This window comes from Erpetoichthys calabaricus, chromosome 6 (genome assembly GCF_900747795.2).
Source record: "Erpetoichthys calabaricus chromosome 6, fErpCal1.3, whole genome shotgun sequence".
NCBI lineage: Eukaryota > Metazoa > Chordata > Cladistia > Polypteriformes > Polypteridae > Erpetoichthys > Erpetoichthys calabaricus.
In genome coordinates this window covers 163798236-163824759 of record NC_041399.2, presented here as the reverse complement: position 1 = coordinate 163824759, position 26524 = coordinate 163798236, and the positions used below count along the sequence as shown (strand labels likewise).

The following is a 26524-nucleotide window of genomic DNA, read 5'->3' as shown; positions in this document are numbered from 1 at the left end:
GGATGGTGCAGGACAGGGAAGGGCTCTGCGAGGTCCTTGGAAGAAAACCAGATCTTCTTTGTCCATGCAGATCCAAATCAACACGCCAGTGCAGGAAGGAGGCACCAAAACAAAAGATTTTAGTATAAAAGACAGAAAGAGAGGAATGGCCACAGAAGAAACTGTTAATATCTGCTCAGGGTGCTAGGAGTCAGGTAAATGAGCAGGTGTCAGGGATGACTGACCCTTATGGCACAAAGACAGACTGAGGGCACTGAAGGCTACAAGGAGAGCTTAATCAGTCATGGGCATTATAAGGCTGCATATTGTCTCAGGTTAGCAGAGGGGATGCCAAGTCACACCCATTAAAGAGTGAGAGCAGGCTCAGTGAGTCCCAAGTCTATTGGATTCCCAAAAGTGGAAAAACTTCCACTTCCTCCACTGAAGAACACTTCTAAAACTAAAGCTAAAAATAGAAGGTCACAGAACATTTTTCTAGCCATTGAGTCTTTTGAAAGTGGATGAGCCATCCCAACTGGTAGATGGGGGTCAACACCCACACAGGTGGGACCAGAAAAACACGTGCTTTGCTGTTTGCTTACTATGAACTGTTGTGTAAGCATATCTTATTTTATCAAGTTTGCTTTAATTATAATTATCATTTGATTGGTTTAAAAATTTAATATAATTATATCACATAGTCTGTAGTGGGCTGGCTCCCTGCCCGGGGCCTGTTTCCTGCCCTGCGCCCTGTGTTGGATGGGATTGGCTCCAGCAGACCCCCGTGACCCTGTAGTTAGGATATGGTGGGTTGGATAATGGATGGATGGATATCACATAGTTATCTTTTGTTGTATTTCCTCCCTAATCCTATAATATGCAGCATTTTGATAACCAAATCAAAATTTTGTTTAGGATTATATTTGGGCGGCACGGTGGTGCAGTGGGTAGCGTTGCTGCCTCACAGTTAGGAGACCCAGGTTCAGTTTGCATGTTCTCCCCGTGTCTGCGTGGGTTTCCTCCGGGTACTCCGGTTTCCTCCCACAGTCCGAAGACATGCAGGTTAGGTGCATTGGCGATTCTAAATTGTCCCTAGTGTGTGCTTGGTGTGTGGGTGTGTGTGTGCCCTGCGGTGGGCTGGCACCCTGCCCGGGGTTTGTTTCCTGCCTTGCGCCCTGTGTTGGCTGGGATTGGCTCCAGCAGACCCCTGTGACCCTGTAGTTAGGATATAGCAGGTTGGATGATGGATGGATGGATGGATTATATTTGAGTGTATTCTGCCATGGGTAGGTCTGCTGGTTCTTCAATAGGATCAAACCTTTGTGACCAGGAGGAGGTGTTCTCTAAGATGACCCTAAACCCAAATTAAAGCAAAGAGGCTTAACAAGGGAATAGATATTAAGACAACGATAAACTACAGGGAAAACAATAAATCCATATTATGCTCTGGTAGGATGGCTAAACCATTTCCTTAATTCAACTGTGTTTCCTGCTAGCTGCTACCACCCTTTCCCCTTTTTCTCTCCTGGCTTCCTTCCACCAGCTCTTGTCAACAGAAATTCTCCCAACCCCAGGGTCAGCTGTCTTGTGGTTGGAAAAGACTTTTAAGTCTTCTGCGACAGGCCTGGGAATTCATTTTGAGGTAAGCAGCATGTCAGGAAGTCTCTCGAATGGCCTTAAATGTCCCTGTGACTCCAATTCCTTCTTAAAGAGGATCACTTGTCCATCACACATTGTAGCAGGAAGCCTTGCGTACACAGCCACGTGTCTGCTTAGGGGGCTGTCAGTGTTCACCCCCCCTACTGTTTCTTGCATATATTTGTGTTGAGTTATCTCTTAGACTCTGTGCTTGTAGTGGAAACAAATAATCGCCGGTACTCTGTGTAAAATTTGCAATGCAAAGTGGACGAAGAACCCATCAAAAACATTTTTTTACTCAAGTTAGTTAAAATCCTTGACTCTTGGTTACTGCAACACAATATCTGATTCATTGGTGTGGTAGTGTGGTACATTGGCTGAGCAGCATCTTTGGTTCCTGCCAGGGAAATTCAGCCTTCCATGTTGCTCCAATAATATATTTGCTAATACCATCTGTTTCCTGTTTTCCAGACCATTTTAGTGGACGGTTCTTGAATTCTTGTGCAGAGCAGCACAGCTCCATTTTTTAGTTTATTTTTCCATTAATATTAGAACAGCAGAAGCTCCTAAAGCTGTGGAAACAGGCTACATTAGTTTCAGTAGCTAGAAACAAAAATCCTAAAATGTAAATGACTTCAGACCAGTGACTCTGCCATTACTGGTTATGAAATCATTCGAAAAACTTATAAAAAGTAAACTAAAAGAGAAAATGCAGGGTTTATTAGATCCATTTCAGTTTGTCTACCAGTCCAATAGAGGTACTGAGGACACCATTGTCACTTTGCTTTACCTGTTATATAACCATTTGGAGGGCAGTTAGCATTTGCATCAATCATCAGTCAAGGCTAAAAGTTGATTTAATTCTAGATGTAATACATCTGATCTAATGTTTCATCATATGCTCATTGCTATATTTTATATATTTGTACTAAACTTGTCTTTTTCATTGATGTGTTTTTAATGTTATGTCATGTTCTGTCTGTCAAAGCTACTGACAAACTAAACTTACTTTTTGGGACAATAATGTGAAATTGAATTGAATTGACTTGATGGTTGAATTCATGTCTGCATCATGGAATTGCTTCTGTTTTCTGCCATTAATTTTTTATTGTTTTGTTTCTTTACACGCATTTTCAGGGCTCTTTTGTTTGTTACTACGATATTATTATTATTATTATTATTATTATTATTATTATTATTTGACTGATGCTTCTATCCAAGTTAACTTACAACATTTGAGATGCACTTGGTCATCGACTTTCTCATGGTCACACAGTGTCAGTAGTGAGATTTTCAACCCACAACTTGTTACTTTATCATTGTGTGTTATTGTGCAATATAAACATGAGCAACCTGCATTTCACTGCCTAATTTTCATATTTCATAAAGTTAACAACTTAGGAAAAAAATCCAGATAGTTCAGCAGTTTCTTTCCAGGTTTTGTAAGGCCTTTTTCTGCCCTTTTGGTTATGGCTGTTGATTTTTCTTATGGTAACAGTGCTAGCTATGATGATTATTATTTGTTTGTCTGTGCCATTCTATTCAAACTCTCTTGGGGTCAGTCCAACTGTAATGGATCTAACAAGTTATGTCCATGATGTGATCAGCTCTCATAAACAGGACACATCATTTTTATCCCCTTTTATAGATGTTTTTGTATATATTATATTATAAAGGTTCTGAAATTTTTCAGTATTCTACATTCAATCATCACTTGATATGTTAAAATGTAGCTATGTTGCATATATTACAGTAAATTTAAATTGTAAATTACTAAATTTGGAGTTAACTGCATTCAGATATATTTTTATTGTTACTACAGCTCCAGGCACCAGCTGTCAAAGAAACATGCTCAGCTTGTTTCAAAGATGTATATCCTGCGGAAAAAATGGCAACAGATAAATTAATTTTTCATCAGTCATGTTTTTGCTGCAAGCAGTGCAAAAAGAAACTCAGGTAAGCCTGTTTAACATAAAAATAATGTTATCAGATGTCGAACAAAATTTTTATACCCTGATTTAGAGGATAGGCATATCAGAAAAATTCCAAATTGAAAAATATTTTCCAAAACTGAAAGCCCAAAGCTAACTTTGAGTAAAAAGAAAATAATATTTCATTCTACTATTAACCCAAAAACGCATGAAAAAAAATAATTTAGATGCTGTTTCTCTTCTCTCTAACTCATCATTTAAACAGTCCTGAAGATGTGTGATTAAGTTCTACATGACATTTGAATCTTTCATAAGCAACACTGTTGTAAAGTATGATATTAAATATAATTATTGCCTAATAAATTGCCTTGATTTTTTTTATAGTAAGTTGTCAGTAATCCAGGTTTGCTGACCCATAAGTGAATATGACATTAAATGACAAATAAGTGAAAATCATAAGGGAGAACAGCTTTCAAGATCAGAAATGTTGTAAATGTTTCCATAAAAAGTCCAGACAGACCTAATAAACAGATTGAGAGGCAAATATTTTAGGGGCATTACAGAGGGGGAGTGCAGTTAGATGTATTCAAGGTTAGAATTATACAAGATCAAAAAATCATTCATAAAATTTCAAGGGAGGTCACAAGCTTTCCCATTCTTTTTCAACAAAGTTCAGACATGTTTGAATCTACACTGCAAAATTTTACCAGAAAAAATGGTAAAAATATAAACAAAAAATTTCCATAACCCTGACAAAAAAGAAGCAAGAACTAATCTATTAGTAGTCACACTAAATTCTCTATAGTATTACATATGCACCAGAAGAGTTCACCTCCATTTTGTGTTACTCCCACATGGTTACAGCCATGCTGTTGTTGGCTATGGGCTCCTGTTACTGTCACATGATCACAGAAACTGCAACGCATGATAACAATGCGCTGTTGTTACTCAACATGGTGGCGCGCTATCCTTGATGTCAAAGTTCATGGACACAAAACGAATTTCTGGAAGTGTGATTAGTATAGTTCCACAAGATTTTTGGTTGGCATTAGGACCGTTCTGCATGCGTTTTGGTTTGTGGAACCCAATTTGGCTTAGAAGTTCAGTACTTTTGACCCCAGCCTGCCTCTCACCTTATTTTATCAATCTTACAACCACCCTTATTTCTGCCTTCAAGTATGCCTTTTTCCGTAATAGGAATACATACTCAACCACACACATTGCTAATTTTGTAAATTAAAAACCAAAATACAGTAAATAAACCATAATGGAAAAAATGTACATGATCAGTATGCCTAAAAGATTTTCAACAATGAATGTGAACAATGAAATAAAAGCAATATCTAAACACCACAGCATAATTCAACTGAAGTCAATAAGACCGTGGCAACAGCAAGCAAAAATTAGATTATTTTAAAAATAAAATGTAAATCCTATGTGTGGGCATGTTATCCTAACAGCTGTTTAATAAGGTGAAAACTGTTTCTTAGGCTTTAATGTTCATTGTTCATGTTTAGAATCAGTGAACCTTTCTTTCCTAGAATGGTCTAAACTAATAGTATGAAGAGGTGAAGGTGATGTGATTAATAACATAAACTATGTACAGTATTTCAAAAATTTAATTTTGGTATCAAATAGTAATTTCTGAGCAGCACATACATATACTAACAGACATTGCATGATATTTTACAAGCAATACCCCACACTACAAGTGAATGTTTCACACAGGTATATTCTGGAGCCAATTACAATCTTTCTGTTTCATAGTTTGATATTTAAAGGCAATCGTGAAGATTATCCTTGTATTGGTAACATCATATCTAGATTGACTTCTTTTGCTGTAACTAGCAAACTTTGTAACTAGCAAACTTTGCTTTGGGAACAAGTCCTAGTAATTTGATGATTAAATTATTTAAACATTTATGACCAAATACCCTTTCTTAAACATGGTCTTTTCTTTTTTAGCTTTTAGCTAACTTCGGTTAAAATTTTTAAAAATTTGCTTGTTTGTTTTAATCAATTATTTTTACTGTTTTAAATAACATCATAGTTTTGTTTTATAAAAGTTTTCACAAAAGGTTCTTTTAACTCTAAGGCTATTTTAAATTAGTGGACATGTTAATACTGGAAACTATTAGCTTTGATTTACATGTACATTCCGCAATACTTACCTATGTGGCAATCACTTATCTCTTATTTATCATCACAGATGGTAAGGGCCGAGGCTGGCTACCTCAGCATCAATAATTAGGAAGGACCAGAAGTTGCTTTCCTCACAAGCCACACTCCTGGTGATACCCAAATTGCTACCCATGGAAGGCCCGCATTTTCAAACTACCTTAGCAAAGGCCAAGAGCTGTGTTCCTGCCAGGACTTCCCAGTTAAGCTGCACAAACCAAAAACATTAGTATTATGGCTAAGGCTGGCTGCCTCAACTTCAATACCTTAGTATCAGCCAAAGGCTGGCTACCTCATCATTATCCCTGAAAGTGCTGCACCAATACTCAAACAGAGGCCAGGAGGCTCTTCTGCCTGATTACTTTTATCCTTGAGTTCCTTAGTCATTACCTTTGAAAGAACTAAACAAGTAACAAATCACTTAAACAAGCCTATCAGTGCATATTATATCAATAAACAAGGATAGTTTCTGTAAGATAATTTTCAATCTTTAATTTAATTATTGACTTCGATGGTGGGGGAGGATGCTGGTCAGGCCTGGTAGGCCCAAACGTGTTGTGAGGGTCTGCTGGGAACGTCTGGCAGACCCCCCTGTCAGAAGTAGCTTCAACTCCCACCTCCGGCAGAACTTCGACCACATCCCAAGGGAGGTGGGGAACATTGAGTCCGAATGGGCCATGTTCCGTGCCACTATTGTTGAGGCAAATGACCGGAGCTGTGGCCGTAAGGTGGTCGGTGCCTGTCATGGCGGCAATCCCCGAACCTGTTGGTGGACACCGGCGGTGAGGGATGCCGTCAAGATGAAGAAGGAGTCCTACAGGACCCTTTTGTCCTGTGGGACCCTGGAGGCAGCTGATAGGTACCGGCAGGCCAAGCGGAATGCGGCTTCGATGGTTGCTGAGGCAAAAACTTGGGCATGGGAGGAGTTTGGGGAGGCCATGGAGAACGACTTTCGGATGGCTTCAAGAAGATTCTGGTCCACCGTCCGGCGTCTCAGGAGGGGGAAGCAGTGCAGTGTCAACACTGTATATGGTGGTGATGGTGCGCTGCTGACCTTGACTTGGGACGTTGTGGGTCGGTGGGGGGAGTATTTTGAAGACCTCCTCAATCCCACTAACATGCCTTCCAATGAGGAAGCAGAGCCTGGGGACTCAGAGGTGGGCTCCCCCATCTCTGGGACTGAGGTCACCGAGGTGGTCAAAAAACTCCTTGGTGGCAGGGCCCCGGGGGTGGATGAGATACGCCCGGAGTTCCTCAAGGCTCTGGACATTGTAGGACTGTCTTGGTTGACACATCTCTGCAACATCACATGGACATCAGGGACAGTGCCTCTAGATTGGCAGACCGGGGTGGTGGTACCCCTCTTTAAGAAAGGATGTGTTCCAACTACAGAGGGATCACACTCCTCAGCCTCCCTGGAAAGTCTATTCGGGGGTCCTGGAGAGGAGGGTCTGTCAGATAGTCGAACCTCGGATTCAGGAGGAACAGTGTGGTTTTCGTCCTGGTCGCGGAACAGTGGACCAGCTCTACACCCTTAGCAGGGTCCTGGAGGGTGCATGGGAGTTTGCCCAACCAGTCTACATGTGTTTTGTGGACTTGGAAAAGGTATTCGACCGTGTCCCTCGGGGAATCCTGTGGGGGGTACTCCGAGAGTATGGGGTACTGGACCCCCTGATAAGGGCTGTTCGGACCCTGTACGATCGGTGCCAGAGCTTGGTCCGTATTGCCGGCAGTAAGTCGAACCCGTTTCCAGTGAGAGTTGGACTCCTCCAGGGCTGCCCTTTGTCACCGATTCTGTTCATTACTTTTATGGACAGAATTTCTAGGCGCAGCCAGGGCATTGTGGGGGTCCAGTTTGGTGGAATCAGGATTGGGTCACTGCTTTTTGCAGATGCTGTTGTCCTGTTTGCTTCATCAGGCCGTGATCTTCAGCTCTCTCTGGATCGGTTCGCAGCCAAGTGTGAAGCGGCTGGGATGGGAATCAGCACCTCCAAATCCGAGACCATGGTCCTCAGCCGGAAAAGGGTGGAGTGCCCTCTCAGGGTTGGTAGCGAGATCCTGCCCCAAGTGGAGGAGTTCAAGTATCTCGGGGTCTTGTTCACGAGTGAGGGAAGAATGGAGCGTGAGATCAACAGGCGGATCGGTGCGGCATCTGCAGTTATGCGGGCTCTGCATCGGTCTGTCGTGGTGAAAAAGGAGCTGAGCCGCAAGGCGAAGCTCTCAATTTACCAGTCGATCTATGTTCCTACCCTCACCTATGGTCATGAGCTATGGGTAGTGAGCAAAAGAACGAGATCGCGAATACAAGCGGCTGAAATTAGTTTCCTCTGCAGGGTGTCTGGGCTTTCCCTTAAAGATAGGGTGAGAAGCTCAGTCATCCGGGAGGGGCTCAGAGTAGAGCCGCTGCTCCTCCGCATCGAGAGGAGTCAGATGAGGTGGCTTGGGCATCTGATCAGGATACTTCCCTGGTGAGGTGTTCCGGGCACGTCTAACCAGGAGGAGGCCCCGGGGAAGACCCAGGACACGCTGGAGGGACTATGTCTCTCGGATGGCCTGGGAACGCCTTGGGATTCTCCCGGAAGAGCTAGAAGAAGTGGCCAGGGAGAGGGAAGTCTGGGCATCTCTGCTCACGCTGCTGCCCCCGCGACCCGACCTCAGATAAGTGGAAGAGGATGGATGGATGGATGAATTTAACTATTATTTATGTTTATTTGCATAGAAACCAGGCATGAAATACTAGAAGACTAAGAAAACATACAACCAATAGAATGATTCAAATCAACATCCGGAAAAGCAAGTGTCACTTCAGTATAACTGAGAGAGACATCAAAGCAATTTAAAGAGTCCATTCTTTTTAATCCAACTAAGGCATTCCTTAAAACAATGTGCTACTATGGTGCAGTCTTTCCCTTCTTCATTTTGGTTTTTTTTTGGTGTGGCTTTAGAACTGCCTACACACTCTCTCATACCAACACTGGAGCCCTCAAAAGCTGCAGATCATCCCTCCATTTTAAAATCCACATGTCATATGCCCCTCTTAAAAGTTGTATAGCTTATGCATCACACCAGTAGAGATGATTCGTTTATACTTTGGCTTAATAGCTATTATTAATAAGGTACATCAGTCAAAATTTGACAACTGATAAGTTCCCTTCTGTCTAGCTTCCTGCCAACCTGAAATTATTTTAGTTAATTATGATCTAGAAGGGGCGGCACGGTGGCGCAGTGGGTAGCGCTGCTGCCTCGCAGTTGGGAGATCTGGGGACCTGGGTTCGATTCCCAGGTCCTCCCTGCATGGAGTTTGCATGTTCTCCCCGTGTCTGCGTGGGTTTCCTCCGGGGTCTCCGGTTTCCTCCCACAGTCCAACGACATGCAGGTTAGGTGGATTGGCGATTCTAAATTGGCCCTAGTGTGTGCTTGGTGTTTGTGTGTGTCCTGCGGTGGGTTGGCACCCTGCCCAGGATTGTTTCCTGCCTTGTGCCCTGTGTTGGCTGGGATTGGCTCCAGCAGACCCCCGTGACCCTGTGTTCGGATTCAGCGGGTTGGCAAATGGATGGATGGATGGATGATCTAGAAGTTACACAACAAAGTTCCAGAAAGCCCCATTTCACATCTTTCTTTACAAGCATATTTACACTGGTTAGTTTATTTGACCTTAAATAAAATCATTCTAATAGATAATAGCATTTCTTCCTAACATTTGCTTTACATTTACATATTTTTCAGGAGCTCTCTGTATTAGCATGTCTATTTGCATCCCAGAATTCATCACTCTGTTCAAATAAATTGTTATTCCTGTCATTTTGAGCTAATGGTTTAAAAGAAGGATAGATCTTATGGACCCTGTTCTAAAGTGGTCTCAAACTACACTCACAATGTCTTCTAAAACATGTATCTGTCTCGCTAACCTTGTCTTCATTCGCAGTTCAGCCTTTACAGCTTCTCCCGTCCACTTGCTTACAGCATGATGTCTGTGGTAACTGCCTGCTCTCACTGACTAAACTGTCATGTGTCTTCATTTACTTTCCCCAAAACGTTTTGCTAAAGTTCTGTTTAATACACACAATTACAAGTAACTTTATTCACTTAAAAAGCTGCCCAAATTATCCTAAAATAAAACATACAAATTAAATATTACAAGTCTTATTTAATAATTTTTTAAAAACTCACATCTCCCCATTATACACATGGCATTTTATGAGGCCAGCCATTGCAGCATGTGAACTTGAATGCAGGGCATGCAGTTTTACAGCTGGTATATTAGATAAAATTCTGAAGTTTACATTTGTTTTCAATTGTAATTTATTTTGCTTTTTGAACACCTTTTCAACCCTTCCTGGTCTAACACCATGCTACTTGATTTGCTCTTTGCTTTTGCTGTTTTAGTGAATTTGACCCTGAATGTCTGGTTTCTTTTCGGCATCTCCCAAAGGTCTTTGTCAAACTATTACACGGTTTCTCTTGATAGACCAGATTATTTTCAAACTCATTGGTTTGAGCCAGATTACTTCTTTCCAAAAGTTTCCCACGGAACAATGAAACACAGATTGAACAGTGGCATGAATGTTAAATGTCATTGACACTGTTATTTACTAACCAGAAATAGCTTCATAGCAAATAGAGAGGTGTGATTTCAAAAACAATTAAAATCTCTGCTGATAGGTTAGTGAAAGTCAACATGAAGAAGAAACTGAACAAGTAAAAGGTTCCATCACCAGCTTTGCAAATTAAGTTACATATACCAGCATTATCATTGTTCACTACCTGGCAAAAAGTGTATCAAGAAATGATATTTGTTTTACATAAATTTATTGAAAAACATTTACTTTAAGATCAAATTTATTATTTTGCCTGTTTGATCTTCACAAACATCTTTGCAAAATATAGGTATTGAAATATTCATCAAAGTATTTCCAGCACCTTTCTGGATTCTAATTATTTTTCTTTTTTTAATCATTTCTAGCATGCATAACTATGCTGCAATGTCTGGGGACCTTTATTGCATTTTGCATTATCAGCAATTGCCCAAACAGAAAGAAAATTCAGATGAAGGCATTGGCTACAAAAGGCATAAAGATTTATGGCTTCAGAAAACAGAAACTCAGCCAGTCGGAAAACGTTCTGACCAGACGGTCAGCAAAGGTACAAAGCAAGAGACTCGTCTTTCAGAAGTCAAAGACTTAGTCCAGCAACGAAGCACTAGTACCTCTGTTTCTGCACAAAAGTTGGAACTTCCTATTGAGCCTACGAAGGAGTTTATATCTGGTAAACCTCTACGATTTAGTTGGCCGCCTGCGAAGGAAGATGATGCATTAGAAAACAAAATGCATACAAAACCAGAAAAGAACATAAAAAAAATTCCTGAATTTGAGAAAAGCATGTCTGTATCTCCAAGAAATCTCAGAAAATTCTATGAGGAAAAATCTCATTCAGAGAAAGATATCGTCAACAAAAAGATTTTTCCATCACAGTCTTTCAAAACTTCAGATAAACAACTTGCTAGCCCTGTTTCCTCCACTGAGATCAAGAAACTAGAATTAAGCACTCCAACACTTACTCGGTCACCAGGAAAAACGACACTGAACACAGCAGTGGAATCAAAAAAGTCAATAAATGTATTAGCTAAGGTGGCTTCATTCCAAGGAGGTGAAACTACACTGATCAGCAGGATACCTGAAAACAATAAGGAACAAATTGTTCATTCAGCATCGACAAAACTGACCAAGCTGATTTCTGTTTTTAGTGAGAGCCCAGTTTTATCTTCTGAAGTATATAACGAGGCTAGAACAGGAAATAAGAAATCGCTAAGCAATGATACATATCAGAAAAGGATTGATGCTTTAGGATCAAGCAGGGTGGACATGGGAGCAATGGAATTGAAGACCCAAGAAGCCTTGATCACTGAAAGTACAAACACATACATTAATGAAAATCTGACCACCCCTGTCGGAATCAAGCTAACTGAGAATCTATCAGGCCTAACTGAAGATACTGACAAAGCTAAACTGGATTTACCACCAGAATCAGATCTCCCTGCTTATAAAGATGAAGCAGAAACCGGAAATGCTGAAAAATCTATGGACACCCCTGACATTGTCCTTAAGTCTGAAGGAACCCCAGATGGATATAAACACCAAAAATCTAATGCTGAAAACCCATCTGATAATCTTGGCCATATGATAAATGAACCTACTTTGAATGGACATATGAAGGACACAAGCTTTAAGGTGACAAAAGAACACATCAAGAAAGGACCCTTTGAGCAAAGTTCTGAGGTATCCAACTTAGCAATGAATTTAAATGAAGTAAAAACAGAATTAGACCACAGCCTGGTGAATGAATTAGAATGCCAAGCACCAAGTGTTGAACAGGGAAATGAAGAAATACCCATTTCATCAAATTCTAAAAAGAAAGACGATTCAAAGTCTCATACAAGAAAGGAATCTTGGTCCAAATCTACAGGGTCGGGAAAGAATGCCCTTTCAAAGCTTTTAAGTTCTATCGGCAAAGATAACTCAGACAAAAAGGGACAAATAAACATCCAAAAAACAGAATCAAAATCCAAGTCTCCCTTAAGTAAGTTATTTTTGTCATCGCCAGAAAAGGGTAAAGAAGAAAAAAAGAAAGAAACGGATAGTGTGATTAGTCAGGAAACCTCTAGCAAAGAGGACCAGGAAAAGCAACAATCGAGTAAAATAGATGAAAAGAGCGGTCACTCAGATGCAAGCAAAGCTTGTCCTGATCAGTATGTTGATGAAAAGGATGCAAAAAACATACAATCGACCCATAACGGTGAAATTACAAATTCACAGCCTGCTGAGGAGGTGAATATAATCCAAAATGCAACATCTGAGTCAGCGTCTTATGAGTGTTCTGAGAATATTGAAAATGAAAAAATGAATTCACCAGTTTCTGACCAAATAAACATTATGTCTGACTTCAACGATTTACAGGAGATGGCAGGCAGCATTGTATCGGTAACTTCTAATCCATTTGGATCGCCTGAGTTATTTTCTTCTGAAGAAGGATGTGATGACAGCAGCAAGCCCACTGAGATTTTTTTGTCTAATAGTGTTGAAGAACAATCAGTCAGCATTTCTGGATTAATTGAAAATATACCAAATGCCGGCCAATCGCAGGCCAAAAATGGAACTGAATCATCAGATAATGGGTCCACACAGGCAGGGGTTGAGATTTCTGCATCTAAAATGGATCCTACAAAGATAATCACACAGAATAATGATCAGAACTTTGATAATCCTAGCATGGTCCCATCTCAAAAATCTACATCTACTGATAATTATTTGATCTCTAATGCACCCTCTAATCCCTTTGATAGTCATCCTCTAAGTAAAGGATATCAACCTCTAGAAAGTGAAGGTAATCCATTTGATGTTAGCCAGCCATTCTCAGCTATAGCAGATGACACCTTTGACATTTTTAACACGACACCTCAAGGTTCACCACCTGAAACAAAAGCAGAGATTTTCAGCGAAAACATAACTGATCTAAACTTGTTAGCTGATCATTCAGTACCATCCATTCAAGATGATATCTTTGCCGTGGAGGACTTCCTAGGTACTACTGGTTTTAGAACAGAAAATGAAACCCAAGCAACAGTGAAGAACTGTGATGACATCCTTAGTCTGGATCCCACCACTGAATCAGAACCTGCAAGTTTAGACCCCAGTGGAATGATATTCTCTGGAGATTTATTTGGGTCAGAGTCATTGATTTCAGAAATACCTCAACAACCAAACTTAGAAAACGATTTTGATCACCTGTTCCCACCTATCAGCTCTGAACCTAATGATTCTACGATGATGCCAAAGGAGAACATTGATAATCAGTGGTTTGATGACCTCTTGGGCTGAAAGGTATTGGAACTTCCATGAGAGCTGAACGCTCCACATGGCTTACTTTTTAGAAATTTGTGTATAGAAACAATCCATTGATGTAAGGAATTCAGTCAAATATTTTTATTTTGTCAAGGTCCAGTTATGTTTTTCCCTCAATTAAGAGTTTGATAATGAATAAATGATGCAGAGAAAAGCTTCTTGACCATAATAAGAGGACACCGGTTTGCAGATCAGATTAAGTAGAGTCATGCACACTCAGCGCCAGGCTCCGCGTGACCCAATGTTTTTCTTACTGCCTTGATAACCAGTTGATAAAACACAATGGATGTACATAAAGAGGGGAAGACATTTTAATACATCAGAAGTGATTATTGCATTAAGAGTCTAAGAGTTCAAAATGAAAAAATAGAAATATGTTGATGGTTGTGATTTAATTGTTATACCTGTATTCATGAATTTCAAAAATCATACAATGGTGATACTTAAGATACTAAGAAATATGTTTCTATAGGTGGAGTCTTCAAAAATTGCTGACATTTTAATTATGCAGTTAATGAAAGTAACAACTGTATTTGAAAAAGAACAATCATCCTTACCTGATCAAGAAGTATTATAAAAAACATTTAAAAAGTGGATAATGAGGAGGTGTATACCAAGTCCTGTGAATGTTTCTGTCCATTGTAAGGATTACTTGTTGGGAGTCAATATCTAATACAGAATATTTTCATTAAATCAAAATCATGAACTTACAACTTTTAAAATGTAAAATTAAATTCAATGATTATACTAATATAAAGGGCTGTCAAATAAACACCATAAGTGCCAAAAATTACATAAAGGAGTAAAGCATCTCTTTAAATAATACTTATTCCATAATCAGTCAAGATAACAAATAAAAGGAAAAAGATTTGTATTCAATTTATGTGTGTAATTTTAAAAATGTGCTTAAATAATTACTAAGGGAAGGCAAAATTGTACCAACAGCTAGCCTGACTCCCTCAGGAATCCATTCTCCTGGATTTAAATCCATGCCCAGTATTGCCTGTGTGGAGTTTGACTGGATTTTCTTCCCACATTCCCAAAGACTTACTGGTTAGTTTGGCTGACGACTCCAAACTGGCCCTACGTGAAGGTGATTGTGGTGTCTGTGCGTGAGAAGGGGTCCTGTGATGGACTGGTGTCAAGTCTGGGGCTGTTTCCTACCAAGATAGACCCTAGACTCCGCTGACACTGAACTGGATTAGGAGGGTTAGAACTACTGAGATGGAAGGAGTCCTAAGGGTTGAAATCCATTCCTGTCTGTGTGTAAATTCCACGTTTCCTCTGTATTGATTTTCCTCTCAAAAATGCGGGTGTTACATTAACAGGCCATGTTTAGAGTCTGAGTGGGAGCCCTGCGATGGATTGCTGCCCCTTCTAAAGAAGGTTTCTGCCTTGCTGCCTCAATTGGCAGTCACGTCTCATGACCAAGTTAAAAATGGATGGATAGATAATTACAGAGTAGTAAAGTAGAGTTTTAATTAATACTGTTATCTCATAGCTCCGTGTCTTGAGCTTGCATCCTGACCCAGCCATTTGGTGTCGGTTATCTTCCTAGCATGGTTGATTTCTGCCCTGAGTTTGGTGGTCCCACAATAAACCTTAAATGGAAAGAGTTGGCTCAGAAAAACAGATAAAACTGATAATTTTAAATTGGACAAAGTTCCAGAAAAGTAAAAACTGAAAATAAATTGTAGTTAATTGTAAGAAGTCATCCACCTTATTAAAAGGATAAGTGTATGTGTGTCTATCCGTGTGTCCATCCAGTTGCTATGTCTCTGTCATTCCAAAAGATGCCGCATGATGGACATTAACCCTGCTTTATGAATCCCATACCAAATGGCATACAGCACAGACATATGCATTCATGGAGCACTGCAAATGTTAATGCTGAAATCTCTGTTCATTACTCAGTCTGTCTTAGATGGGTAGCACAGCTTGTATATAAATAACTGAGTAAAGAATAATAGCAGTCCAGCCATGTGTCATACTACATGATTGTACCTAAACACTTTAAATTATTTTCCAGCCATCCATTATCCAAAATGCTATATCCTAACTACAGGGTCATGGGGGTCAGCTGGAGCCAATCCCAGCCAACACAGGGCGCAAGGCAGGAAACAAACCCTGGGCATGGCGCCAGCCCACTGCAGGGCACACACACTAGGGCCAATTTAGAATCGCCAATCCACCTAACCTGCATGTCTTTGGACTGCGGGAGGAAACCCACGCAGACACAGGGAGAACATGCAAACTCCATGCAGGGAGGACCCGGGAAGTGAACCTGAGTCTCCTAACTGTGAGGCCACTGCGCCACCCCTTTAAATTATTTAAACCATATGAAATCATTTATTTTACAGAATAAAAAGGGTGTGACTGAATCATGCTTAAGAATAAACAAAATCACATATGTGTCAGCCATAGTTTTTCTCATATTATTCACATTCTTATCATGCAAATGCAGAATAAAACAATTGTTCTGAAATGGTTCTGTGTGCATGTTTTATTACAGAGCATTTTACAGTAGAATTAGGATTACTCACAGTGTATTTTAACATACTCCTTAACATTTTGTACATTCTCCCTAACCATTGAATCATCACCATAAGTCATCACCAAATCTATAGAAATGTGTGGTGACACTTTGCAAGGAAACATTGATGATGAAGTGTTGGTATATTTTATAAAATAGCACAAATTGTCCCTCTTATGTTAATTTGACTTTTTTCTAGTTTTAGTCAGTGTAATGTAAGGAGCAAAGTAGGATGCCTCCCAGCCGGGTACTATAACTATGACTAAAGCCCATTAGGCCATATGCTGCATGATTGACAAACTCCAAAGAGTGTTGTTTGGTGTGCAGGTAAAATGATGATAGTGAGCCTGTTGGGTGAGATGGCCACACCATATGCTTGAGCGAGACAAGTGACCGGAAAAATGGCTTACATGTTGGGTCTGTGTTTGGAGACATGAGTATGACTTACAGTGTGTCTGTGTCTGGCCCAAACTGAAAAAGTCCACTTCAACTAGAGTTCAACTAAGTCCTTATCCTGACACTGAATTAGGAAATCTAACATTTATATTGTGTCAGTTAGGGCCAACTAGACTAGAGTAGGAACATGGGTGTAATAAAAAGAGTCAAATCTATTACATGCATGTACAGTCATTCAACTTCTGTTTTTATGGGAGGTTATATTTATAGAAGGCCTATTTGAATGATTTAAAGGCATTGTACTGTGTTTTGTCATGGAAGTGCTCTGGTGGTGACCCTATCCTCACCTTAAGTCTATCCTTATAGACCTGTATATCCTGTGGACACTAGGGGTCGCTGTTGCCCCGTGAAACCCAACAGACAGACGTCCAAGACACACTTGTAAAAAGCACCAAGTATAATATTTAATATTTTTCTTAAATACAGTGCACAAAGCACCACACACGCCACAATTAACAATAAATCAATAATCAATAATCACTATTCAACAATCCTCCATTCCAAAAGTCCTTTTTATATTCCTTGACCCGGAAGTGCTCCTTCTCTTTTACCGGGTCAAACGCCACATCATCAGTCCTCAAATATCCCGGAAGTACTGTGCGCTTCTGTTTTCGTGAGTCCGAAATACTTCTGGGTTGTAGGAAACATAAGAGTCCCCAGGTCCTTTAGGAGCTCCCCCTGGCGGCACCCAACAGGGCTGAGAAAATGGACTCCATGTCCCATGAATCCGGGGTACATTTACCGTCCAGGGGAGCTGCCACCTAGCATCCTGGGGGAGGCAGTGCCCTGGAAAGGCTGCCCTTGTCCATTCTTCCCCTCCTGGAACGTCCCGACCGGATTGAGTTGCCGGCCGTCTATGACAATCCTAAACCTTTGACTCCTGCTTTATTATAGTCACACTTACCAGCCTGTTGCATACATGCACCTGCAGTTTGCAGCACGACTTGTGGTCACCATCAGGATGAATCATGGTTGACTATGTCTGTGGTTAAAATCCCTTTTATTATTTCTGGACCCTAGATGGTTTAGAAAGTGTCCAAAGTGAGAAGAAAAGCATAACGAGTGAATTAATTCATAACATTACAACCTGGATGGATTTCAGCTCTTCCTGCTAGAAGTCTAGCCACCTAATGTGTCTAGAGGGTTGGGGGCTCTTTTAAACGTATGTTACGCTTCAGATTTTTGATCTGGTGTGATCTCTGGATGAAACTGATGGAGGAAGAGACCTAGAGTTACCCCTATATTTATGCATTCTTTCTGTACTCCTTGTACGAGGGTTGTCTGGGTTCCGCGCGGAATTTTATCGTTTGTCGAGTGTCAGCCTGTCGAAACCTGTTCTGCTGTGTAGAGGGATTATTCAAGTGGTTGCATGTTTTTGTTCAGATGTTTTGCTCCCTCTCTTCCTTCAGAATGAACACGAGAAGCAAACGAACTGAGAGTGCACAGCCGGCGCTAGCGGCAAAGCTCCCGACTCCGTTCGTGCGTGACTTTCGAGTGATGATTTTTTACGACTTTTCTGATGGTTTAATCCGCTTGGTGGAACGCACCATGTTTGCCATGTTTTTCAACATCGATGGCATTGTCGCGTCAATTCCGCTGATGGAGAGGACAACTGTGACCTCTGAGTGGTACACCACTCAGTGCCTGCCTGACGTTTTTTTCTGCGATGGCTATAGGCCGGTCCAAGAACTTGCAAAGGCACTTTTTGCATCATGACAATGCGCCAGCCCACACGGCTAATGCGACGAAGCATTTCATTGAAGACAGTGGTGTCAACGTTTTGAACCCGCCACCCTACTCGCCTGATCTTGCACCATGTGACTTTTGGCTCTTCCTGAAGGTGACAGAACCCCTGTGAGGCCACAACTTCGAAACTCGAGAGGTACTGATTGCAGCTGTCAAAGAACAGCTGGACAACCTCCCAAAGACAGCCTTTCGCGAGTGTTTTGCGGTGTGGGTCAGAAGAGCCCAAAAGTGCATTGATGTCGGCAGTGAATACTTGGAAAAAGTTTAAAAAGGATCGAAGTACATGAGAAAAATAGAAAAAAAAATCCTTGGCTACTTATTTCAAGTGATTCCGCGCAGAACCCAGACAACCCTTCTATCAATGGACAGTCATAGTTTAAGGGCCAACTCCATTCTCGTGTGCAGGTTTCATGCCCTTGAACCAATCCTGGCTAGGAACAATCTATGTTCTACCAATGTGTTCTATGTATATCTAAGTATCAATGTTCTTCCCATGTGTAAGTAAATATTTTTACTTTGTCCTTGATCAGTTTTTTGATTAATTTCAATTTTAAGTGTGTGCATAATTGTGCCATGTGATGAAATGGAACCCAGTCCAGAGTTGTTCTTGACTTGGAACCAATGCCTCAGGAGAAGTTCCACTACGTACCTGCCCCAACAATCCTGAATTAAGCAGGTTTGAAAAAGGATGCATGAAGATACTGTTACAAAAGATAAAACAAAATGCCAGGATGCATAAAATACATTGTCATGCAAACCAAGAGAGGAAAAAGTCAGCAGTCAGCTGATACCAAAAGTATTAAATAAATTAGAGTATAAGGAGTGTAACAGAGAAGTTAGCACCAAAACTAAACCGCAAAGTAAAACCTTACAAACAAGAGTCCATTATATTATAACTGTTATATGTCAGCTGTATGATAAACTACTTAAGTTGTATCAGGTGGAACTACAATACTGTAAGTGATAAGGTGGGCTTTTAAAACATGCCTGACAATGGCCAGGGTAGGTCGAGGCAGAGGAGAGTCTTGAGAAGTGAGTGTGGGAGTGCCTGCCGTAGGCTCCCTATCTCCTGGTACCGTCAATATGGCATTGTTACATCGTCTATGATGTCACTTGTGGACCCTTTGCTTGATCACCGTTACTGTATTACAATGGACAACTTATACACCTCACCAGAACTGCTTGAAATTTTACTGAAAAGGAAAACTGATGCATGCAGCACTGTGTGGCCAAACTGTCATGATGCATCTGGTCGAGTGAAGTTGCAACATGGTGCAGTAGCTGTGTGGCAAAAAGGCAAAAGGACTGCTGTCAAGTGGAAGGACAACTAAGAGTGTCTGCCTCCTAAGCTCTGTTCATACTGCCACATCCGTCACTGTTCATGTCAGAGGAAATGTGGTAGTCATTAAACCTTGTGCTATGGTAGCCTACAACAACACAATGGGTGGCGTAGATCATGTGGATCAATTGTAACACGTGTCTGGTCACACTTATAGGTAATCTAACTTAGACACCATTAAAATATCCGACTACGCCACCCAGTTTTATTAAGAGACTGGGAACTCCTGAAATTTACCAATAATAGCACACAGGTTTCTTTAAATTGGGCGGTGAGTAAACACACAATGAAAGACACAACAGTAATTTTAGAAAAAAGCAACAGTAAGTTCTATTACACAAGACAATATAAGGTACATTAAAAAGATAAACGAACATAACAAAAACTAAACATATCAGGAATCAATTTCCCTTTTTAAAAAAAGGAAAATACACAGTCCACCCTCTAAAAGTCCGTTAAAAACAAGAATTGGAGGATACAACCTTTAGTGGTGCAGAGTCCAGTTTGTGCACTTGTTACCCCAACACTTAATTGTTCAACTGTCCATGGATGCACTCTGTTCCCCGGACACTCGTTCCCCTACAGAAGTTGTGTCAAATTGTTGAATCCCTGTCAGCGTCTCTTCATTGTTCCTTTTTCTTCCACTCTGGGCTCCTTGTGTTGCTGTGACCTTGGCACGCCTCATTTCTCGTCTGTCAGCTTCGCTTGGTCCTTTCATGCGGATTCCCTCTCTCGCTGAACCCACATCCGGCGTCTCTTTGTGGAACTGTCTCTTTCTCCCTGGAAGTGTTACCGTCCTTGTTCCTCACGTCATGCCAGCCAGGTACCCTCGTCTGCCTACTAGCCCCTGTGCTCTGTCCGAATGTCTTGGCAGCGTTTTCTGTGGACTGTCCCCTCTGCCTTCTGCTGCCAGGAGTTTTTATCTACTTCAGTCCCTGCCATTATCAGTTCTGGACAATCAGATTAAACAATGGTACATCTGCATTTCCTGGGTTTAACAATTAATGAAAACACAACTTAAAAAAAAGGAATTGTTACCAATCATGAATAAGTACAGATATGCTGATTAGAAACCAATATTTCCAAGTCAGGTAAATACAGACATCCTCCAAGGCCAGACTTCAAAGCGGCGACTCCTTTGCAAGACAGCAAATACCTCCACAAACAACCCTGACACAATCAGTAACTGGATTATCCAGAATCCTCCAAGGAAGCAGCAGTTCTCTTATCACACGTGGTATTGTTTGTAAATCTCAACCAGCCATAAACTTCAAAGTGGTGACTCCTTTGCAATACAGCAAATACTTACATCCTGCAGACAGCCTTTTAACTTCTCACCCCCCAGTCCCAACAATGGGTGCCTAATGGAACCACCCAGTGCACAAAAAAATGTCCCCCTCTGACAAATCACTGACATTCTACGATGTTTCGCGTGAGCAACAGAAAAAAATTGAGACGTTTGCTCCCCTCGACATTCTCATATACTGACATAGAGAAAAAGGTCATCAGAACCACTTCCAGTTACGCAATATTTCTCAAATATCATCTCTCTTTGTTTCTCATCATAACTAATTGATAATATCGATACACAATCATTTATCTCTATTTATAATCAAACTTTATATTAAAATATTTTCGCACTTAGGGAGGTCAAAAATAATGGTGGAATTTTTTCATGATTACATATGCATTACCTAGATAATGCGCAAAGTAAAAAGAGTTATACTGCGGTGGGCTGGCACCCTGCCTGGGGTTTGTTTCCTGCCTTGCGCCCTGTGTTGGCTGGGATTGGCTCCAGCAGACCCCCGTGACCCTGTAGTTCGGATATAGCGGGTTGGATAATGGATGGATGGATGGAATTATAGTCACCTAAAACCATGGGAAAGGTGTTAGTATTATATAATATTTGTTGCAATAAATTGCTATAGGTAAAACTGCATTTAGCTACATTTAATTATGATAATGATGATGGAAATGAAAACAAATCATAAAATTAAATGTATTACCAGGAACATGATGGGAATGTAGCAGCTTATTGTTTCCATTACATCTTTATTTTCACATGGCATGTTCAATGTCTATGTGTTATTGTTAAACTGATGATGTATAAATTAAAATAAAAATAATAGCAGTTATTGAAAGAATATGCGTTATATTGAATGCAGTTTTTAATATCGTGTACACATTTATATTTCTATGATATAAAAAATCCAGAATGGTTGTTTAAATAAAATACTAACTCCGTTTGAGTAATTTTTCTCAAATTTCATATCTGTTTGCTTTTTATCATTATAGATATCTATACAAAATATGAATCATCTGTCTGTAATTATAGCCATAGTTCACCTGAAAATTTATGAAAGTATTCAGTTAAAGTACCATTTCTGGTGGTGGCCCAAAAGTTGATAGGATTCCTTATTTTTGATATAAAACAGGTACAAAATCTCATTAACCACGTCAAAGCATTTTTAAGTTATCGTGTTTACACACAGACAGGCAGATGTAATTTCAAAAATGGTATTTTTGGACTCGGGAAGGTCTAAAATGTTAAGAGTCATCAAATTCTCAAGGTTGAATTTTTTCATGATTCCTATACTTTCTCTATGCTATGTATACGAGAAAATAAAAATGACAAAAAGTCATCTGTCATCTGCTCAAACAGTGCCCATGGAATGCATTTTTCCTACACAAAAAGAAATTCTGACAAAGACATACGTCAAGCAGACTTAAAGTGGAAGGTGATTTGAGTCCTACATCTTGGGCAGATCCTACAGCGTGTCCTATCAAGGAAAGTTGTCAATGGCACACCAGACATGCACAGGTGTACCCCAAGGATAGGTGCTGGGTCCTCTACTTTTCTCTCTGTACACCACATCCAGTCCCAAGGGTTCTCTTATCAGTTCCATTCCGATGATATGCAACTGTACCTGTTTTTCCCTCTGGAGGACAATACAGTATCAGCTAGTCTCTGCATGTCTTACTTATATATCACCCTGGATGAAGGACCGCCATCTACAGCTCAACCTGGCAGAAACCAAGTTTCTTGTAATCCTGGCCAGCCAGTCTGTTCAACTCCCCATCTCTGTACAGATTGGCTCACTGTTGCTAACACCTGCCAAGTCAGTACACCAGCCTTAGTGTGGTGATTAATGAGCAGCTATCTTTATCTGAACACATTTCTACTGTTTCTCGTTCATGAAGGTTCATTCTGTACAACATCAGCAAGATCAGATCTTATCTGACAGAGTATGTGGCACAACTTCAGGTCCACACTTTGGTCTTGTCACATCTGGACTACTGCAGCTGGCTACTGGCAGGAGTACCTACATGTGCTATCAAGTCGCTGCAGATGATCCAGAATGCAGCAGCCCATCTTGTACTTAACCAGCTGAGACGGAAACTTGTCATTCTCTCTTCAGGTCGCTACATTGGCTCCCTGTAGCAGCACACATTAAGTTCAGATCCCTGATGCTTGCCTACAGAGTAGTCAATGGGTCAGCACCCACTTATACGGAGACACTGGGGAGTGCTGTGCTCCTTCTCACCCACTCAGGTCTGCCAGGGAACAGCGTCTGGTGATGCCACCTCTGATTGGTATCAAGTCTCAATCCTGACTCTTTTCCTGTGTAGTTCCCAGTTGGAGGAAAGAGATGCCCACCTCCAACCATACTGCTGACTCCCTAAAACAATTGAAGACCCTTCTATTCTGTGAAAATCTATCTAATTGATTGAAAAAAAATCTATAATCTGTAATCTTTTATATTGTTGGTTAATTTGTTGTTGAAATTTAATTGTCTTATCAATTATAATCTATGACAGTATATTATTAGTTATTACCTCTTTTCAATTGTGGCAATCAACCTTTACCTATCATACTACACTTGCTGAACAAACAGGCTGTAACCTAATGTTACTCAATTATGTTTACCTCTGCTGTAAGTTGCTTTGAGTAAAAGCATCTGCCAAGCAAATAAATGGAAATGGAAGATAGTGGAAAGCATTCTGAAGAAGCACCAGCCGTCGACCTTGTCAGAATGGCAGGTCATCACAGCACAACATGTGTGAATCCCGAACGTCTGATCTGTCATCATTTCATCAACTACTGCTCTCCAACAGCAAAGAAACAGAATGCTACATGAATGTCTGTTGTTTGCTGCTCATGTAGATCTTACTTTGACATGTACCACCTACCCAAAGATTTTTGCAGACCACGTACACCCCTTCACGGCAGCTGGATTCCCATGGCCTATTTCAGCAGGATAATGCATCCAGCTCCACTGCAAAAATTGTTTGGGAATGGTTTGAGGAATATAACAAAGAGTTCAAAGTGTTGACTGATTGATGAACAAAAATAGCAAATTTAACCTTTTAAAATTAAATCTTAATTTAACAATTTAAAATAAAATCTACAACCAAATAAAGTTGTGAAGCCAAAATTTTGACTTTATTAATAAACAGAATTTTAAAAATGAATTTTTTTTTCCTTAAAAGTATTTTTGTCCATTGTTATTGTTATCCTCAAATATGACAATGTCAGAGTGGCATCTCCAGGGACGGGATTGCATGACAGAAATACCATTTGTTTCGTAACTATTTCCAGTCCCCAGCAGTTTGTCTACTTTTTCTGAGTCACAGCACTTGGGTTAAAATCTGTTAAACAGAAGAAGTTAAAAGATATCATCTGTGCCTTGGCCTGCTGAGAAGTTTAAGATCTAACTCTCTTCTCCTCCTTCCTTAACATGGCTTATACCACAACCTTTAAAGCTACCTTTACAGTCAAAAATCAATTCCTAATTTATGTAGCAGGACATTAAGCATGGGAACAATTCCATCATTTGTCAGTGAGACTCAACACAAACAGGACACTAAGCGGGGTCAGCAACTTAATCCTTCTGAAGAAAGGCCCCCTGCCTTCCACATCCGCATCAAAAGTTGTCTCTGGTTAAGCTACACTTGTCAACAAAGTTTTTACTGGCAAAGCTTTCCTGCGTTCCTTGGACTATATTTGTGCTGTGTGGTGACATCGTTGCATTCATTATTTAAAGACAGCAGCTGTCAGGTGACCCAACAGGAGAATCCAACTGCGGGTGGTTTGATCTTCTCAAGTTGTCCTTTATGCTACAGATCAGATGTAAGGTCGCATGCCAGTTCTTTGCCCTCACAGTGGTGTGCAGCACAGCTGAGGTGAATGGCTGATGCCACCCAATGATTTATGAAGGTAGATGAAGTGCATTGTCTTCTGCAGGTTTGTTGATTTTCCACATTTTATTGTTCTTCAGGGTTAGTTATAGGTGTCAAAAGATAAGCATGAAGAGGATGATACCTGCCATTATTTAGTAGCCATTCACCACTAAACACACCTTCTGACACACTGCTGAATTACCATTATAGGTATTTCTTGGCCTCTTTGCCATAAAATGCATACCATGTCCTTAACAATCTGAGATCAACAATACAGGGGACCTGGTCTAAAAGAGGCTGGGATTATGAAAGGATATCAGCTTCAAGCCTAGGATTTACTGTAACTTGAGGTGATTATCAGATATAGGAACTCAAAATTATGTGGGTATCCGTTGTATGCAGGCATACTATATCTCCCAAAAATGGAATGAAATTTTGGAGTAGTTTGCCCTTTAAATGACGGGTGGTTTCTTCGCAGCCAAATCTGCTGCCTCTTTCTGTGGCTGTGCCATGCCATGATGAGGTTCTGCAGCTAAACACATTCCCAACTGCCTCGCCCTGAGTCATCACATACATGTCTCCAGCTCTGCTTCTCACCATTCATCTGGGGTCAGTTTCAACACCATCTGCCACACTTTCTCCAGCTCCATGAGCCGATCTAACACCAGAATCCTGCATGAGGACTTTAGCAGCAGAGGAGCCATGTTCTGTGAGTGCTTCTCTTAAATGCTGTATCTGTGTACCCCTCTTCCATGCTCCTAGGAGGTGTACCCCTCTTCCATGCTCCTAGGAGCTGCTCTTATGGTTGTCTTCTTCAAGTAGCCCCTCATCCCTTCTGGTAGTCTTGAGCCACCTGAGAAACATGTCTGTCTCTCTCTCTCAGGCCTGGACCAAGGACACTACAACTGTATTTCAAATGGGGATTCTGTAAGAATAGATATGTGGGTCTTACCACAAATTACGACAAATCTGTATTGTGAGACTTCTGAACTCCCTGACACCCTCCCCAATGGGACAACATGCAGAAGCGTGACTGTTGCGTTTGTTGAGGCTTGCTTGTCCATCGCCAAGGCAACTGCAAATTCGCAGCACCACAGAAACAACTACAAGCTGACCGCTACCATGTGCAAAGTGCCAGTCACCTGATGGGTGATACAGGGAACATTATAACTTGGCCACTGACCTGGCCTCGACCCTGTCTGTTTGCTGTGTCTGTGTAAAGTAGAATGGTAGATCCCACTACAATAAATAGCCTTACTGTTCTTGTTTCGAGTGGAATAAAGCTGGTTGTGATAAAGAACTGAGACTCAGCCTCATCTTTGGGGTGCAAGACACCAACTCACACATCACAGTAAAAATAAATTGGGTAACTGGATGGGTCAAATGGTTCATTCTAAATAATTCATTGTGAACGAGGCAGAAAATTGTTATGGATTTCAAGTAAGGTAAACATCACTTGGACATTTAAACATCAACAGGACAAGCTGTAGAGATAATGAACAGTTTAACACAGCATTTCACACATTTCACAATCTGTGGGCCATGGCAACATTGCAGGAGGGCCATGGTTGACCCCTGATCAAACGCCGCCCCCCTACACTGCTCCTGCGATCGAAACCGATTCACAGTGGCACAGTTGGCCATG

General features: G+C 40.8%; 1 protein-coding gene across 1 annotated transcript in view; it reads right to left on the bottom strand.

Moving 5' to 3' along the window:
• Positions 1-26329: 26329 nt before the first annotated feature.
• The window catches only part of slc22a13b (solute carrier family 22 member 13b), a 53439-nt gene continuing 53244 nt past the window's right edge, over positions 26330-26524 (bottom strand). The window contains exon 10 of the mRNA XM_028803292.2: positions 26330-26524. This exon is cut by the window's right edge and continues 600 nt beyond it. The gene's annotated coding sequence lies outside the window, so the exon portion shown is untranslated.